A 19,748-nucleotide genomic window follows, 5' to 3' on the forward strand; every position below is an offset into this window, starting at 1 on the left:
TCAAGGCTAGTCATGAACCACTTATCTATCAAATGGCTTGCTCCAATTTCATGATTCTATTGTTTCTTCCATACCATATCCTCCTCAAAATGGGCTTTTATCTTGTTTTAAAATCAACAAGTATCCTATTTCTAAAAAAAAATTTCAAAACATGCATTATCAAGGCAAAGGGTTAGGCCTACATGAACAAGGTATATTAGAACCCCTTCATATCAAATCAAATATCAATTATCATGGCCTTGGCTACATAGCTCATTCTCAAAACATTTTTGTCCCTACTAAATCCCACATTTCTCCATCTGAATCCAAGCATACATAATCCCTATCCTACAAGTCAATTTTAGGTCCTTGTATTCCAAAATCAAAGCCTTCCTCCCTTCCATCCATCTTAGGACCCTACATTCCTCCATCGCCTATCCATGATGATCCCCAACTCAGAATCTAATTACTCTATCATAAATCAAGATCAACAAAGGCACACATCTCTAAGCACCTTCCAACCATCTACCTACATCAACCCATCCAAACTACCTCAATATCATTCATATTCATTCATGAATCTCATTCCCTTTCGAAGAAATTTGGATGCCATGCATAAAATCCATGTCCAAAAATCCATATTCATCAAAAGATCAACACGTCTCATCTAAAAGACATGTAAAAATGAAGCAAATTTTGATCCAAAAGCAAACGACAATATTCAAAAGGCCACAAAAACCCATTAAACAAAAAGAAAAATCCAAAACTATGTGGATTTCTAAGTCACTCATAGAAGCAATGTGTTCCAAAGAACCAGAAAGAAAAGGAAAATCAAAATCAAAGTAGATTCCCATAAAAGCATTTCATCCCAAAGAAAAATCAAAATTGGCATTCGGACTTGTTCCAAAACCTTCCTTCAATCGTCCATCTACACATCTCCCACTTTCCAAATCAATTTTTCCATCATTTCCTTCATCCTTTTTGGGTCCTTATGCACGAATTTCACATCCACTCCTCTATCAAAATCTCAAAAATCCAAGATCCACTTGTCCTCCATCACTCCACTACCTCTCAAGGTGTGTGTCAATATTGATCTTGAAGACATTTCCATCTATCCTTGCACAAATATTCCAACATCCTATCCATTATCTAACACCTATTTTCCATCCTTCTATTTGTCCCATTCAATCCTTTGCATAAATCCTTCATCTGTGAAATAGGCATTTGTGTTATTTTGTCACACATTCGCCCACACTCAATCTTATGTTCAGTCCATTTTCTAAATATATATTCATAAAATACTTTAGAATCCAAGGTTGATCCTCTTTAATATTATCTTTTGGTTAGGATTTGCGTTTGACTCAAAAGAGAATCATTTGTTGTATCTTGGTATCGACATCTTTTGATTACTATATCTCACACACTTAATCAATAGCTCTAAGTCATTATGATTTCTTAGGTGAAGATGTGGCTAGTGAAAAATATCAAATCCTACTTCAACGCCACTATAATTTTCAAACCCATATGAGCTTCATTTCTTACAAGTCAATGCATGAAAAATATGAGATCAAAAAGAGAAAAAATGATTCCAAAAGATCAAAAAGAGAAAAACAAGAAAGAAAAGAAATATAAAAAAAAGAAAAGCAAAAAGGCATGAAATGCAATATCAAATTGCTTCACTTTGGGAACATGTGAATAACTCCATAGGGGATATGGATGTTTGGCTGGTAATGGAGCAATATTTAAGAGATTACAATGATAACTGCATCGAAGCTATAGACACTTGCTGGCAGCAAGGCTCTATCCAGGATGCTTTTGAAGTCAAGGTAACTCACATAGCTAGTCATGTCGGATCCTAAGGATTACATGTTAGGATTCCCAAAGATAATAAGAGGGGGGGTGAATCAGTATCTAACCGGTTAATGGATTTTTTGAACTTATTAAATAAAATGCATTCCAAAATAGTGTACCGGTAAACTAGAATTAATGCAGTAAATAAGAATAATAAGCACAACATGAAAAGCACACCATAACACAATATTTTTGGTGAGGAAACCCAGTGTGGGAAAAACCTCGGTGGGATTTGTGACCCACAATATTCGCTCACTGGCCAATAAGTGAATATTACTTACAAAATGGGGGCCTGCACATGCAGGAAGGCCAAGTGCCTAGAGCTCACTACTCAGTTACAAAAGAAGTCCCACTGACTTACAAAAATGGATTAAGTAAATCCAATATCATGTACTTCTTTGGTTCACCATCTACTATTCCAGGTTCAGTATCGGTTTAAGCTCTTGCAATAATCATAAACTTTACTCCAAAATCTGCCTTAATATTCGCACATAATATCCATCTATGCATATTCCTATATTAATGTTCTACAAGATCTCATACTTATATATGAGCCTTATTACAATATGCCATGTCGTCTTACAAAAGATATTACAATAAAATGCATTATGCAATAAACAAAATCATGTCAGCCAGGGTGTCGGTAATCATCTTTCCGTTGTCGATGAACTGTATGTCGGTGTAGAGTCTGTCGGTGTCGGTGCCTATCAGTGTCATATGATTGTAAGGTTTTCATCAATGACAATACCTTCAATTTCTAATTGGAGTGTGCATTTTCCAACAATATCCCCCTTTGGCATTGATGGCAACACTCATGAGAAAAAGTCAAAAGTGTATCCAAAAAGTGTTGTCCAAAATTGTCTTACTAAAACTGTCAAAACTGTGTTACCAAAATTGTCTGCTCCAAAAATGTGTGCTCCCCCTGAGCTGATGATCTCTTCTGTCATATCCTTTTTCTCATCCTCTACTACTCCCCCTTTGGCATCAATGACAAAGGTTGTCATTCAATGTCAATTGAGTGTAGCTCCTATTTTTATCCATGTAACCAGTTGGTTACAATCTGATAAAGATCTGCTAAAGCAACATTCGGACTGTTGTGAAATTTTTCATTGTCCTTTGGTGCTTCTTCAATCCTCTAGATTGAATCGGTGAGTATGTTCATTTTCTCTTCTGGTGTCTTAAGTCCTAGAACAAGAGCCTCAAAAATATCTTTTCTCAAAGAGATGAGGATATCCAGTTTAGGACTTGGTTTGCACTTCAGTTCTTTTGCTTTAAACTTTAACCTTTCCTTATCTTTTTCAAGTTTTCCTATTTTCTCTTATAATCCGGTAATTTCTTGTTCTACTACCGATATTGAATCCGATGAACCTATCAAGTTGTCAGCAATATCATTGATTTCCTTTTGAGCTATGTTGATCTCTTTATCTATATCTTCTATCAAAATGTTTGTTTTGCATGTATCTCTATACAATTTATTGAAGTCCAAAATTGTCTTGCCTAGTACCGGTAATAATGTATCCATGTGTTCCTTATTCTTCTTTATAGTCTCCTCAAAGAATTTTTCCTTCTCTTTATTCATTTTCTCTCTAAAGGTCTCTTCATTTATCTAATCAAGTGTTAGTAGGTTGTCGGTTATATACTTAGACAATGTGTCTAATTGGCTCAAATAATCTTTATTCTCTATTTTACACTTAGGTGCTATCAATTTCAAAATTGGTAAAGTTTCATCTATAGCCTTATATGCTATTGCATTACAATATGTTATTTTCTTGATAGAATCTAGTAATACCTATGTCACATTGGTTGGTCTAAATTTAGTCATAGAGGTTCCAGATGATTGTCCAAATTCCTTTACAATTTGTAATCCATTGGTGGTAGTAATAGCTTTGCTTTCCTCTTTCTCTGGAGGATCAATTGTGTTTGCATTTCCACTACCAAAGGTTTAGGTTTATCAGATGTAGCCGGTGGCACTGCCTGTGTATGTACCTATGAAGGAGCCTGTTACTCTACCTATTTCTTTGTGTGTGTGTCTTTTGGTTTCTTTGTGTTCTCTATTGATGGTGCCTCTATACTATCTACTGTCGGTGACTCGGTAGGTTTTTCAATCTCATTAGTTGTCGGTTGCCCAGTAGATACATCAGTATGTACACCTATGGTATCTGCCTTTCCTGTATCTAGGTGATCATTTGATGTTTCAGTTTGTTGCTCATTCCCAATTTCAATGTTTCCAACTAAAATATTTATTGCTGATCACTCAGTTGCCACATCTATTTTCTCACTTGATTCCTTATCCACAACAATATTGACTTCCTGTGTGTCAATATTCATTGTATATAACACTTCAAAGTCAGGATTTGTGTCCTCATGAGGTGTTTCCATACTCGCTGTTACTAGTGGTGTATCAATAGTTTGTGTCGGTGGAGTATCACAAGGAGGTGGGGGAAAGTTATCAGTTACCTTTATGTTCGGAGGTCCACCTACCTTACCTTTACCCTTATCCTTATCCTTTTGATAGACTTTGATAGTCTTTGGTCATTTGAGCTCTTCTTGTTTTTCTTTCTTAACAAAGAATATATCCCACTTGTTTGCAGTCTCTTCTAATATTTCATTTACTCTACCTGCCATCATTGCTACATGTCGGTGACCAATTGAGAATACTGTCCAGTTAGCCTCACTGATTAACTCATCAATCTCTTGAGTTGAGTTCACTGGGTGAACTGCAAGTAGTTTTTCTATTTTTATCTTTTTATCTAATTCCACAATTGCTACCCTTCTAGCTTCTAATCTTCTATACAAGTCATTGGGTATATCATCAACAATTTCCATCAAAAATTTCTTATAAATATCAAGATGTAAGATAACACTATTTTCTATACTTTCTTTTTCATCATTTGAAAGTGTGTTATACAACTTGCTGATATTAGTCAATTTGCCATCTTCAGTTATCTCATTTAAAAGTTTGTCAAGTGGAGGAATAACTTGTTTTACTTTCCTTTTCTTTGGTGTCAGTTTCTTTACCGGAGGCCTAACTGCCTGTTGTTTATGTCTTGTTCTCTTTAATGCAGGAGAGGGTACCGGTGAGGGTTTTCTTTTCCTTACTACCCTTTTGAATTATGTTGGTATCTCACTGTCACAGGAGGTAGCAACCAGTGAAAGATGTGCTTCCGGTTGTAGTCCTTCTAAGTCACTCTCCTTAATACCAGTTTTATTTAATACATCTTGTTTGATAGCTTTAGCCTGCCTTGTTCCTTTCCTAACTATCTGCTCAATTTTCTTTATTCTTTTCTAAGATTGAATACTGCTTTCAATTGTTTCAGCAATGCCAAATACTTTTTATGTCAATTCTTTAGGGGCTTCTAAGAGGGCTTTTGCATAAGTTTTAATTATATTCTCATCTACCTCATATCCCATTTCAATAACCCAAACAGTCCTTGGGAGAACTGCCTCCATCCAAATTTCATCCTTCTTTATTACAAAGCATATCTCCTTTTGATATTTGTCAACAATATCTTGAGATAGCCTTATCCTTATTTTCATCCTAGCCTTCAAAGCTTGAAAATGTTCATTTATATTCTTTTCCCTATCATCTCCCATGTTGTTTAGAATGTCCAGTAGTTTTTTTTCTACCAGTATGTCAAAACCAAAGTCTTTTCTACCACTACCGAGTACTTCCTTGGTGATATACAACATTAAGCATACAAGTAAGTTGCAAAATCTGAAAGTCCCTTTCTTGTCACCTTTGATTTTCTTTAGGTTGTCTATCAGTTCATCTTTCAACCATTCACATATGTCAATCTTGGCATTGTTGTTTACTAAGTCATGAGCACTTTTAATACACAAGCTAGAAACAGAGTTTAGTCTGTTGGCATGAGTAGCTTTGTAACCAAGTATCATGCTAATAAACTTCACATTTATATCCTAAACATTGTTGACTCTTAAGGATCTCTTGTCAAAAGTTGTACCAGTTAGGGTCATCACAATGTCATTTGGAACCTTTTTAGTTTTATCAAGCCTACTACTGGTGGAAGGTAAGCCTGTCACTGCCCTAACTGCCTCTTTGGTTATCTTGTGAATTGAATCTAGCCAAAAGAACTCCCCATGTACTCTTCTTAGCACAATCCTTATAACATCCTTCAGAAAATTAGGGATACTAAGGATTTCCACAAAACCTAGGGTTTCAACTATCTTATGTTTCGGTTTTACATTTCCATTTTCATCACATATAACAGTCATGTACATGTTCTTAATTTCATCATCATCTAGTTCTTCTATATGACAATGTATGTACATTCTAGGATACTCAACATAGACAACTCGTTTGGGTATTTGTGAGAATGCTCTTAGGGTATCATCTTTCTTAGCAATTTTGGGAATAATCTTAAATATGGGTCTAGGGTGCTTAATAACTTCAATTACAGTAGGGTTTGCAATGAATTCAGGTGTAGAAGAGGAATCCATTGTTATAAATACCTTAATTTGCCTTGAGGTATGAGTGCTTGATTGATTTGCTTCACTTTTCTCTATGGATGCCTTCGCTTGGGATTTTTGCACTCTTAGGAAATTTGAATGCTCGGTGAATGAAAAAAGAGCCAAAAACATTTGATTTATAGTGTTATTTCCTTCAACTACCATATTTAATGTTTGTCGGTTAAGTGAAACTTAACACATCTATCGGTAAAGAAGTGATTTAACTTCTCACCATCAACCGAGGGTAAATTAGCATGTTTTTCAATTTGTTGCCATACCCCCAAAGGATTCTCTTCAATTAGATGAAGAACCTCATGTCAGTGGATTGATACTCTGTTCTACCAGTGAAGGAATAGCTTCACCAACACTCTGATCTGACTTTCTAATCCATTGCTTTGAGAATTCTTGTTTTACCTCTTCAACGTTTTCTTTACCTTTCAAACTGGGTCCTTTGTTATTTGTTGGTGATGCCTTACTTCTACAAAATTTTGCAATATGTCCAATTTTGTTACAAGCATAACAAGTCACATTGTTTTTTTTTAATAGCTTTTCCATATCCTATGCTGATATGTGTTCTAAATTGATTAGATAGATGTCCAAATCTTCCACAAACATAACATCTTACATTCATTCTGAAATTTTCTGAGTTATGACCAACTTTATTGCATTTAGAACATTGGTCGGTGGGTGCATTAGTGTTCTAATAATTTCTAGATCTATATTGATTTTCTCTATGACCGTACTTGTTATAGTTAAAGCATTTCCCATTGAATTTATAAGCATTAGGTTGTCTTATCGGTTTACTATGATCATGATTGTTTGCAGTATCGGAGCTTTCACCAACTTCAAAGCCAAGGCCATTTGTATCTCCATTAGGTTTATGATTCTATAGCATGCTATCAAGTTCCCCTGAGCTTTTTTTTAATTTCTCCTTGTGTTGATTTGCAGCAACCAACTCATTTTCCAAAATTCTTTTATGTCTCATGAGTTCAGTTATGTCATTTTGTGTATGCATCAAGTCTATCTTCAACATATCATTTTCATGACTGAGTCTTGTGTTTTCATTTCCAACATCATTTAGTCTTCTAACCAAGTCATCTTCATTCTTCTTCCTATCTTCAATGTCTTTACAAAGCCTCATAGTCATATCTTGCATCTCATTCTTCATTGTACTATTTTATTGTCTCAGTTTATTCACAAGGTCATTAAGAGTTTCTTTTTCATCATCATCATTTTGCATCTTCTCAGAAAGTTCTCTTCTTTTGTTCCTTGTAATAGTGAGATTTTCTTGAAGTCCCTGAATGATTTCCTGTGCAGCCTTTAGCTCATCTTCAAGTTTGATATTCTTCAAATTTTATGCATCATAGTCTGAAAGAGTTGTTTCCAATTGCTTTCTCAAGTTTTCCATCTCTACCAGTGTCAGAATCTTCCTCAAGTTGTTAGGCTTTTGAAAATAGAGGACCAAGCTCTGATACCAATTGTTAGGATTCCCAAAGATACTGAGATGGGGGGATGAATCAGTATCTAATCGGTTAATGGATTTTCTAAACTTATTAAATAAAATGCATTCCAAAACAGTGTACCGGTAAACTAGAATTAATGCAATAAATAAGAATAATCAGCACAACATGAAAATCACACCATAACACAATATTTTTGGTGACGAAACCCAGTGTGGGAAAAACCTCGGTGGGATTTGTGACCCACAATATTTGCTCACTGGCCAATAAGTGAATATTACTTACAAAATGGGGGCCTGCACATGCAAGAAGGCCAAGTGCCTAGAGCTCACTGCTCAGTTACAAAAGAAGTCTCACTAACTTACAAAAATGGATTAAGTAAATCCAATATCATGTATTGCTTCGATTCAGCATCTTCTATGCTAGGTTCAGTACCGGTTTAAGCTCTTGCAATAATCATAAACCTTACTCCAAAATTTGCCTTAATATTCACACATAATATCCATCTATGCATATTCCTATATTAATGTTCTACAAGATCTCATACTTATATATGAGCCTTATTACAATATGCCATGTCGGCTTACAAAAGATATTATAATAAAATGCATTATGCAATAAACAAAATCTTGTTGGCCAAGGTGTCAGTAATCATCTTTTTGTTGCCGGTGAACTGTATGTCGATGTAGTGTCTGTCAGTGCTGGTGCCTGCCGGTGTCAAATGATTGTAAAGTTACCATCAATGACAATACCTTCAATCACCTACAATTTCTCATTGGAGTGTGCATTTCCCAACATTACAATGATCATATGGACTAGAATGAAAGCATTTGCACATATATGGGTAATCAAAGACTAAGTACCTTAATTTAGTTTGGGATTCTTCTTCTCTTTTGAGTATGCTTCCTAGTCACTAGATATTTTTGGTTGAATTTTCTGGAGGTTCTAAGTGTGGGTTGGGTCTCTATCTTTGAAATGTTTAGGAAACTCATTTGGGTGGTGTTAGATGTTGTAACAATTTCACACATTTCCCTTTTGCAAACTAAGACCTCTATACTTGGGGGCTACTTTCATTCATTTTATCCTATCCTACCACATCTCCCCTTATCCTTTGTCAACTATAAATCACACTATCTATATCCATCTTAGTTTTTCATCTTTGATCTTGATAAAGCTAAGGATCTTCATCAACATCAGGGATCATATTTGCTTCACCTTATATACACTCTTTAGTCTATATCGCATATCTTATCCATTTCTTACTTTCATCATCCATTATCACTCTTGATCTTTCTTATCCTATCTAATCTTATCTCCATCCTATCCAAATCCATCCCTTGATCTTGAGAAAAAATAGGGATATAAAATGCAACACAATTTTAAAAATCTATTGACATGTCCCTTCATGTGGACCACATGCCACTGAATGTACCATGCTATTGTTTTGCACTATCAAAACCATTCGCCTAGAAACATGTTATCCATCGTGAGATAGTACTTGGAAACAAACTCACCCCTAATTCCAAAATAAGCTACCTCCATCTTTCTCCTATCCATCTCCACCTCAACAGCTCATGCATCCATTCATAATATTCCTTGCCTTATTAGACATTGGGGGCAAACAAATACATCTTGCTTGTAATCGAAAAAAAATTAAAATAAATCATAAAATGTGTAATGCCTGCCAAAATACCCTAGAGAAATACACTAACTAACATGCAAATAGAGATAAAATAATTTTAAACATCTACTAATGCAACCATTACAACCAACTGCTCACGTGCAATAAACATCCATTAACCAAATAAAATTTAACCATCGTAACATAATCATAGAAACACATAACACAAGCGGAAATAATCACGATACATCTAAGCATTCCCTAAGGTACCTCAACGCCATTACCTAAGCTAACCATAAGCAATAACATAACATCATAAGCATGATAACCCATTTACCACCATGATCTAATACATACTAACTCTAGCATTATTTATTCCTTCTATGCAAGTACATATAACATTCACTATACTTTGTTATGAGTACATCCATCTACTATGCATACATTAACCAACCCATTTTAAGTTCATTTTAAGTTCATTTTAAAACACCAATACCAAAAGTTCCTAATTACAATAACTTATACATTTCTAACATTATAAACTAATCCCAAGATGATCTATCACATTTCCATTGCTTTACATAATACCCCAATACATATCAATAAATCCATACCATTACTCCATTAATACCAATATCCATGATACTCATGTTACATCATTAAGTTCTCCTAATATATCGTGTCTACCATTTACATGAATACATTAATTATCCATTACATCCATGAACATAGATTTTTAATACATCTTGATTCCAATTACATACATACGCCATAAGAATCATATACTTTAATCTGCTACAAACATCCATCCATATCTGAAGAGATAAAAGATCCACATCCATGCAAGAGAATCCAACGATGAACATCCCAATGGAAGAAGGCATCAAACCACCCGACCATGCGGAACCATAAGGAACCATCCTGTGTGCTAGGAGATGACACAAGATCCCACACACACTCTAGATCTAGGCTGACACCTAACAACCAAAGGATACAACACAAGGCTAACTCAAAGCTCAAATAACATAAGACCTCCAAAGGCAACTCACAATCCAAGACTCAAAGTGCTAGGACCTACATGTAGAGAAAGAGTGTCATCATATGTAGCCACCATGGGAACCTGTCCTAGCATCCGTGATACTCATGCAGACCCGTCTCAACCTATGAGAATTCCATGGGAGTTCGGCTTACCTGGATCACCAGGGTCTACTCAACCATTCCCAGATCCATAAAATCACCCCAAGGATATGAGTTGAGGCCACAAATCCATTTATTATCTTATTATGGTTATTTACCTCTACCCATCCCATTGTGATTAATTATTTATGTTATCATTTGATTACAAGGTAAAATTCCTATGAGATATTCTGGTGGTCTAGACCCTGGGTAACCTAGCAATCTAATCCTCATGACCCTAGTCACCCACTTGGAATCCCACTCCCCCTAACATGCACCTAGACCTTAGGTTAACAATAATGCATTACACATAACATGGGCTCTCAAACAATCTTACCAGATAACCAAGGTATATCAATCAATACAAATTCATGAGACATGAATAGCATATGTCATTAACCTTATAAACAGCATGGAACACACATCATGCACATAATATATGTATACACATAAAAATGGCTATGAGCAATTAAATAAATATTTTATATTTATTTAATAATTATTCTTCTATTAAACCGTTAATTGAAAAAGATTAATTTATTTAATTCATTTCATGTCCTTCTATTAATTAATTTAATTGAATCATTTTATTATTTAATTCATTTTATCCTTTTCTTCTATTCAATTAACCAAATATCTAATATTTAATTATTCTTTTAATCAATCAATTAAATATCTAATATTTAATGGTTATTCTTTTATCTTATAATCTCAAATATTAAATAATTTCTTAATTATTTAATCCCTTTTCCAACTCACCCTTCCATCTCCACTTCATCTTTCCTTTGCCAACTCATCCATCATGTGGCTAAATTAACTCAACAAAATTAAAATAAATAAAATATTTATTAGCCACTTATCTTCAACTTCCAAAATAAATAAAATATTGTGTATGTACACATATTTCCTAACCTTCTTCTATATTCTCTTCAACATCCCTATATCTTAGGAAGGACTTGAGTCCACTTGTCCTCTCATGCCTAAATCTTCTCCAACCATCCCTAGATTCCCTCAGTCTGCAACCCAATCAAGGTGAGATGAGTGACACTTGTCTTCTCCTTCCCCCTTTCTCTCAACCTTCACCTTTGCTCACAGCCATCCAAATTTAAAGATCTGATCATGACCGTTGATCTCAGGCACATCATCTTATCCTCTCAAAAGTCTTATAAAGTAGGAGTTTGAGTTGAGAAAGAGTTAGTCTTCAAGTTAACAATTTGAGTAAACTTATGCATCCGTGAGTTTTTATCTTGAAGCAATTTAGCATTTCTCATTTAACATAATTATTTAGCTTTAAAATCATTTGCATTGCATATCATAGTATCAGTTAACTATCAGTTATCAGCCCATTCTTCATATGCCATCTTGGAAGCTACCAATGCTTATCTGAGAGAAAATCATCTGCAACTAGGAACAATGGAGTTAGGACACAATGAGACTTAAATCATGAAGGTAATAATATGGCTTTTATTTTAATATTCATTTCATGTAGTTTCATTGGTTGAGTTTGGGTTTCCAGTAGCATTTCCTTTGTATTTTATGAAACTAATATCTTGCAGGTAGTATTCTGATGATGAAATTCAAGTCGACACATTTTGGCGCCCACCGTGAGGCCCAAACCTCGCATATATCTTTCTAATATCTTGTCTAGTTCTCGTAACATAAGTTTAACGCATTTGTAATCTAGATTCACACTTGTGTGAATTTTGACAGCACATTCATTTAATAGATTAGCGCTTTTGTCTCTCTGGTTAGCGCTTTTGTCTCGCAGGTTAGCATTTTTGTCTGCAAATCAACGTATTTAATCCTCATATTAGTGCTTTTATCTCATAGGTTAACGCATTTGTTATTTAGGTTAGCGCTTCTTTCTATGAATTCTCGCATTTAGTCCGCAGAGAAGCACTTTTGTATCACAGGTTCATGCTTTTGTCACCTAGGTCAGCACTTTTGAGGCGAAAGACAACGCATTTTCTAGGATAGCGCTTTTATTGTCAGCTAACAAAAAATTTCTGCAGGTCCGAATGTCTAAGAACTGAAAATTTCAAACTACTAACATATTCATGTGTAGGATTCTTTTAAAGCAAATTTCATGCATTTCCTCACATAGTTAATTAGAAGTTTTATTTTGGAGAGTAACACATCATATCTTGCTCATTTAGCTTAACTAAGAGGACAAATTGACAGTATGCAACTTCTATTTTGAGTGACTTCTTTAAAGTAGTTTCACATAGATTGTAGAAGGCTAAAATAAACTTGTGTTTTATGTGCTTGATGAAGTAGTAGGTAAGTATGCTCTCACCCTCATATGGTGATCAGAAAACCAAACCTACTCTTTTTTTTATGTGTAACCTTTAAAAAGTTTGCCTTCTCGAGCTACCTTGAGGGGGCCAATGAGAGGGGAACGACCCAAGTGGAAATGGGCTAATACCAAGTCCTTCTGATCCACTCTAAATAAATCGTGTTTGTTACGAAATTCATAAATAATATATGTTAATAAGTTCATACCGACACTATGTTTCCCCATAAACCCTATGGAGCATAAATTCTATAGGCTGGGAACCTTTTGTATTTATAGAGATGAAAGTGTCGCATGTATGGCCACATGACCGGAAGCCTTTACTAAAAACCACTTGTACTAGTTGCCAAAATCCTTCTAATTGTTGGCGCAAGAGGTCGGACCTCTGAAGCGGCTCACACACATATGATTCTTAGTAGAGATATAAAGTTTGCCATGGGAGGTTTTCATGGAAACTGGTGCTTGGATGCCCCAGAGAAGTGAGTGTCGAGGGTGGAGCCAGTTGGGTAAGGCATCTAAATATCCGCTCTGAATAGCGTAGCCTCGGGGGAAACCCCATGTGAGATTCAACAATTATTGTCTCAGCCTGCCATAAGCGTAGCCTCGAGGGAAACCCCATGTGAGATTCAACAATTATTGTCTTAGCCTACCATAGGGTTCATGCTTGCTTGTGCATTTTGTTTTTCAAAAATTGTGTCTTCTATGTCTATAACGTGCTTAGAATGGTCAAAATTAAAGAAAATCATCATCTAAAAATGAGCAAAAATCTAACAACTTGCTTGAAAATTTGAAAAATCATTGTAACATAGTCAAAACAATGCTTTTAAGGCATAGAACCACACATTTGTTATGCAAAACAATGCATTTGAAAAATAGTACATCACCTTTGTGTCATATGTTCACGCATTTGATTAGTGGATTAATGCTTTTAAACATAAAATCGCACTTTTATAACAATATTTTCCGCTTTTAGTGTCACAGAGTAGTGCTTTCAAGCAACAGAGTAGTGCATTTGTCCCATAAGTTAGCACAAATGCTTTCTCACATCTGAGACAGAGCATATCAGACCAAAATTTCAAAGTCAATATCAAAAACACTTCTTGAGTAGAGTTGTCTTTAAAACTATCACAAATCTTCAAACTAGTTCGATAATTGGGTTACTAATCCAACAGGCTATTTCTAAAAAATTTTCCATAAGCATAAAACATTCAACAAGCTAGAGATTCAACCATCTTAAGTTCAAAAATCAACCTCATTATCAGTTTCTCATCAGGATATATCAAATCCTCTATCATGAAACTTGATCAATCCACCTTTTGTTCATTATCTTAGATATATCATTCCTATTTTGAACCTAGGTTATATCAAAAATTAGAATTGCACTCATATTGGAATCAAGAAAAGTTGTAAACTATCATATGCTTATATGACTTTTAAATATCACCTTAAAAAAAGAAAACCCAGTTATAAAGCTACTCAGAAGAGGATAAGATTCTTGTATATCAATCGAAAGATCTTGTTAAATCATAGGACATTCCTACACTGTTTCGTCACTATTTATGTGGCTGTGGGATAGAATTTGATGGAGAAATTTTGCAAGGACATGCTTTTCAACAAAGAGACACTTTATCACAACGAAGCAACAACAGTGGTAAAATCAACAAAGCCTACCTTCCTAAACCAATAATCACCTATTGAGTTATTTTTAGAAGATCAAAACTTCAAAAAATTTTCAAAGCAATCACATGCCAGTTTAGACTGGAGCTCAATACAAGCAATTAAGAAAACAACAAAAACAAATGGAAGAAGATAATCCAATGTTCCAAACTTTAAAGTATACGGTTGTTGATGAAGAAGCGGTTAATAACACCATTAGAGACCTTGAGCAAGATTTCAAATTTAATAAATTAATGGAAAAGTTATTAGTGAAGCAAAAAGAAAAATATATTTTAATGTTTGCAAAATCAGGAGCTAAATTGCCACAAGACTTTAACGTACAAAGCTTGAAGCAAGATGCAGAGACAAGTAATAATCAAAACATAGATGATCCAAATAACGAGGATATAAATAAAGAAAGCCATAAAGAAACAAGGGGAAATAAAACAAGAAAAGATCATGATAATACAAGAAGAGAGCATAGTGATAAAAGAACTTATGAAGACACAAGGAGAATCCTTTGTTAACTCTCGCTCAACAAATTCAAACCTTTCAACAAAAAATACAAGATATGCAGAATGGAACGAGTTCCAAGAAGTATTCATTGGAAGATATCTGCCCATATTCTTTTGATAAAAGTTTAAATATGATACCATTTCCACAACATTGTGAAATCCCTAAATATGATAAATACTATGGGAGATCTGATCCTCAAGATCATATTAGAGAATTTTGTACTATGAGTATGGAATTTGCACACGATGAAACTTACCTGGTGCATCTATTCCCTAGGAGTTTAAATGAACAATCGATGAAATGGTTCTCAAGACTACCATTTGGAATCAAATCTTTTGAAGAAATTGTGAATAGATTTATTTCACAATACTCCTACAATGTAGGAAAAGAGATAACAATGTTGGATTTATGCAATGTTAAGCAAAAGAATGGTGAATCTTTCATGATCTTCTTATAATGATGGAAATGAATGTTTAATAGGTATCCAAGAGATGTACCTGATCAAGAGAAAATAGACATATTCACTAACAACCTTATCAGTGAAATGAGTTACCATCTAAAAATGCAATATCCTCCTTCTTTTGCCAAGATGATTGAAAATGGTCTAAAAATAGAAGATGCAATGGTAAATAAAGGAGAGCTAAATCTTTACAATAATTCCTATAATAACAATCACAACAACAACAACAATAATAACAATGACAAACCTAAATTTTGTTCAAAGAATAGGAATGTTATCAATGGAGGAAATGATGACAACAATGCTATAAAATAGCAACCAATCTTTAATCTATCAAGTCAAATCCAAAATCAATGCCTCTCCCGCAACCCCCATCTAGTCCAATGCTCCTACCTCCTGTAGCGGGTAATCCTCTCATTGATCTCATACCTGCCCTGCTAGTATCCCTCCCAATCCCTCCTACATCTCTCTCTCCCATGGGAAGTGGTCTCCCAACCTTGCCAACCAGTCCAAAAGGTCCTCCATGGACTCTCAATCAACCTCCTCTCCATCTAGATCTCCTCCCGCCTCTGCCTCCATCTCCTCTGTCATCTCCCTTACCTCCTGCCTCTCAAGTAGCTCTAAGATCTCTTCTCTATTTCGTCTCCTAATAATAGGATCATCTGAATCATCCTCCTCATCTCCTGAGCTGGGAGGAGATTCTGTTGGATCAGTAATCCGAGGAAGCGGGTGTGCAAGCATGCACTGAGAATAATCAGCAGTCACCCCATGATCTAGAATGTGTAATCTCAAATCATAAGCCACCCTAGGAGTAGCCAGAAACTCTGTGTGTGTGGTGCAGGAGCACCTTGGAGTTAAAGGAACACAATGAGGGTCACATGGTGATCCAAGATCACATGAAGTTTAATAAGACCTATAAGGTTATTTCCTGTTGTAACTATGGCCATTAGAGCCATTTGAATGTAATTTGAAGGTTAATGTTTTAAGTTGTGTCAATGTTGCCAATATGGCTAGTGTGGCCTATAAGGGCTAATTGTAAGGGGTTTGATTACAATTTATGTTTAGAAGGTCCTTAAATGACCATCTTGATGTAATGGAGGTAATATCCAAGTCTTTGTTGTAAAAGAGTTAAAAGATGCTCATTTGACAACTAAAAGTTGTCAAATTAGCAATATTGGTTTAAGAACTAAGAGATAAATCGGTTAAGAGTTGGTTTTAGGTAGTTTGAAGGGTGGTTATTCTAAAGGTTGAAAAGAGTATATAAATGATGAAGAAGCTCGACAATGGCCAGAGAGGTGTGGATGTAAGAAGACAGCTATCAATAAAACATTGGTTTCCTGCACATTTTGGTTACAAACTACCCTATTTAGACTAAAACTCTCTTCTATTTGCTTCATTCTTTATTGATCATGGATTGGGAAGTGTAAAGTAGTGTTTATGCTTTGATTTGGTGTTGTTCTTGAAGGGTTTATTTTCAATTTTGGTCCATTTATATTGATTGTCCTAGATACTGATGTAGGTGACAGTTTTGAAGGGTTTGAGAGTCAAAAATGTGAAATGGACTCATCCTACTTTTTGTAACCTTTGTAACTTGTGGGATGAGTCTAAAATGTGTACCATTATAGTTTTGTTTCTGTTGAGAATGTAGGGAAGATCATGAACATGTGAGGAGAGTGCTTCATGGGTGAAGAGTCACAAGTTGACTCAGTGAGTAACTGGTGCCATGTGAAGGTCTGAACATTTTTATTTAATAAGGGTAATATTTTATGGTGGATTGTGTGTATGCAGGTTGGATAGAAGGTGATGGACCCTTTAGTTGGGTCTCGAGGTATTTTTAAGTGTGAGTTTGTGAAAACCCTAGGTGTAGGCTCCAAAAAATAAGGGTTTAGTGTTTGGTTGGGTAGATTGGCATGGCACCTCATGAAACCTAGAAAATATAAAGTTTGGAGACTTGTACTAAGATTTTTTTAGGTTATTGGAAAGAAGGGAGTTTATATGTTAGTTGTTGCTTTGGAAAAGTGGGCTAATTGGGCCTAGTTGGAGAGTTGCAGGGTACTGATCCAAGTTGTTGGTCCAAAAGAGTTGTATCTTTGTTTTGACATATGTTGAACAATTTCCAAAATGGTATCTAGAAATGTAATTTTTTTTGCAGGTGGTTTGGAAAAGTTCTAAGTAAAACTCAAATTAATCTCTTGACAAGGCTACTAGGAATAAGCCTAGTTAGTTACTTGGTAAGGGATTGTGAGTGGAACGGCCAAAAGGGTGAGTGTATTCTACTTAGACAAGTTGAATGGGGCATGTTGGGACCCTATAAGGTGTTAACATAGGTTATTGGAGTTGTGACCCAAGTTTGGGCATTTTGGCGAACTTGAGTGAAGGAGAAAGACCAAGTTGGCCTTAGACATTGGAGACATAGTTGATTGGTTTCATTGGGGGTTGATTGTGGATTATGATGGATAATTTTTCCTCTTCATCAGCATGCTATCTCAAAAGACAAATAAGTTCCCCAATCTTTCCTATCCTTGTACCGTCATGCATATATAGTGACACCAATAGGTATTTGTTGAATGATACCAAACTGTCTCAAAATGTGACTCATTAATTATCGCTCAATAATGTATGGAGTACGACCAATCAGATATCTACTCTACAAAATATATGGTAATGTTCATGCATCATCCATCCATGGCTCACAATCGATATAAGGTCTTCAAATGACGTTATTAAATGAATCCAGAACCCAACGCCAATAGTCCATCTTACCCAGCTTATGTTAAGTAAGGATACCTACATATAAATAGACATATGGTTGCCTCTCACCACTAACTCTATGATGGATAGGCCAAGTAATAGCAATGTGCTCCTAGTAGTAGATTTGTAAGAGCATGCATCTTGTAGACAGACTAGCACTGTCATAAAAAACAACCTGATGAAGATCATGATACAAATGAGCAAGCATGAAAACACCCCACACATATCGATTCCGATGTTGCATCATGCTCTGTAGAATATCACCACAACCAATAAAGAAACCTTGAGATCTCTTGTCTAGATAGATGAATCCACCAATCAAACCTGCAAGAAGCATTGGGAGAGACTCATAGTACATGATCATATCCTCCCGTTGAATCTCTCCTCTGGAAATTCTCTCATCACCAAATATGACTCTACAAGCCTCTATCCCTCCAAGATCCTGAAAAATCATACTAGACTAACTCACGAGTCATGGGGATGTGAAGAATCCTATAAACATCCTTGAGTGTCACACTAATTTCACCAGTGGGCAGGTGGAAAGTGTTATGCTCACTATGCCATCTCTCTGCTAAGGTAGTCAACAATCCCCTATAATGGGTAATATCAGGCATGTATAACAAATGGCATAATCTGCAAACATCTATATGTCTAATCTCAACCTATGTAAGCTCTGGCACTAAATGGTGCATGGCCGGGAGTTTCTCCTGACACTAGAGAACATCGAGTTTCTCCTATTTAACAAGAGAATTCGATCTCTATCAATCATCTTTCTATCAAATCAAAGAGATCGCTAATCTATCACATCAACAATTGATAAATCTTTTCAACCAAGCAAATCAGGCTATCAAATCAACCTAAACTATCAATCATGGTTTTCTATCAATCAATGAGTTCAATCGAACTCCGCTATGCTCTTCATCAAAAACTGAAACAGTCTCTTAGGGCTAATCTATCAATCTACCAATCAAATCAATCAATCGTTTATCCTATCAATCACGTTTGCGCATCAAAATGCCTAAATCAAATCATCTCACTGAATTTTAACATGGACAAAATCAAACAAATTCATCTAAAGAAAATGTGCTATTCTTCAAGACAAAAGCATTATTCTATTAACCACAGGTGCTAAATCATTCAAAAGCGCTAACCTTTTCAACATATCCACTAACCGACAAGTCAAAAGCATTAAATCATTCAAAAGCATTTCCCTTTTTAACATATGCATGAACACATGAGTCAAAAGTGAGAAATCTATAAAAGTGCTAACATTCAAAACAAAAACGGTAACCAAACATTCATATGCGCTAAATTAACAAAAGCGAGAACCTAAAAAAGAAAATGCGCAAACCAACGGAGCAAAAGTACTAACACACAAAATCAAAAATCAAAAAATTAAAAACAAACCATAAAACATGTCGAAAAGCGAGGAAATTGATACGGAATGTTGTAAACAAGCTTAGGATAAAGTACATACCGGATAACCATACTCAAGAGGTCGTTGATACCGTTGTACAC

This window comes from Cryptomeria japonica, chromosome 10 (assembly GCF_030272615.1).
Source record: "Cryptomeria japonica chromosome 10, Sugi_1.0, whole genome shotgun sequence".
In the NCBI taxonomy this organism is placed as follows: Eukaryota; Viridiplantae; Streptophyta; class Pinopsida; order Cupressales; family Cupressaceae; genus Cryptomeria; species Cryptomeria japonica.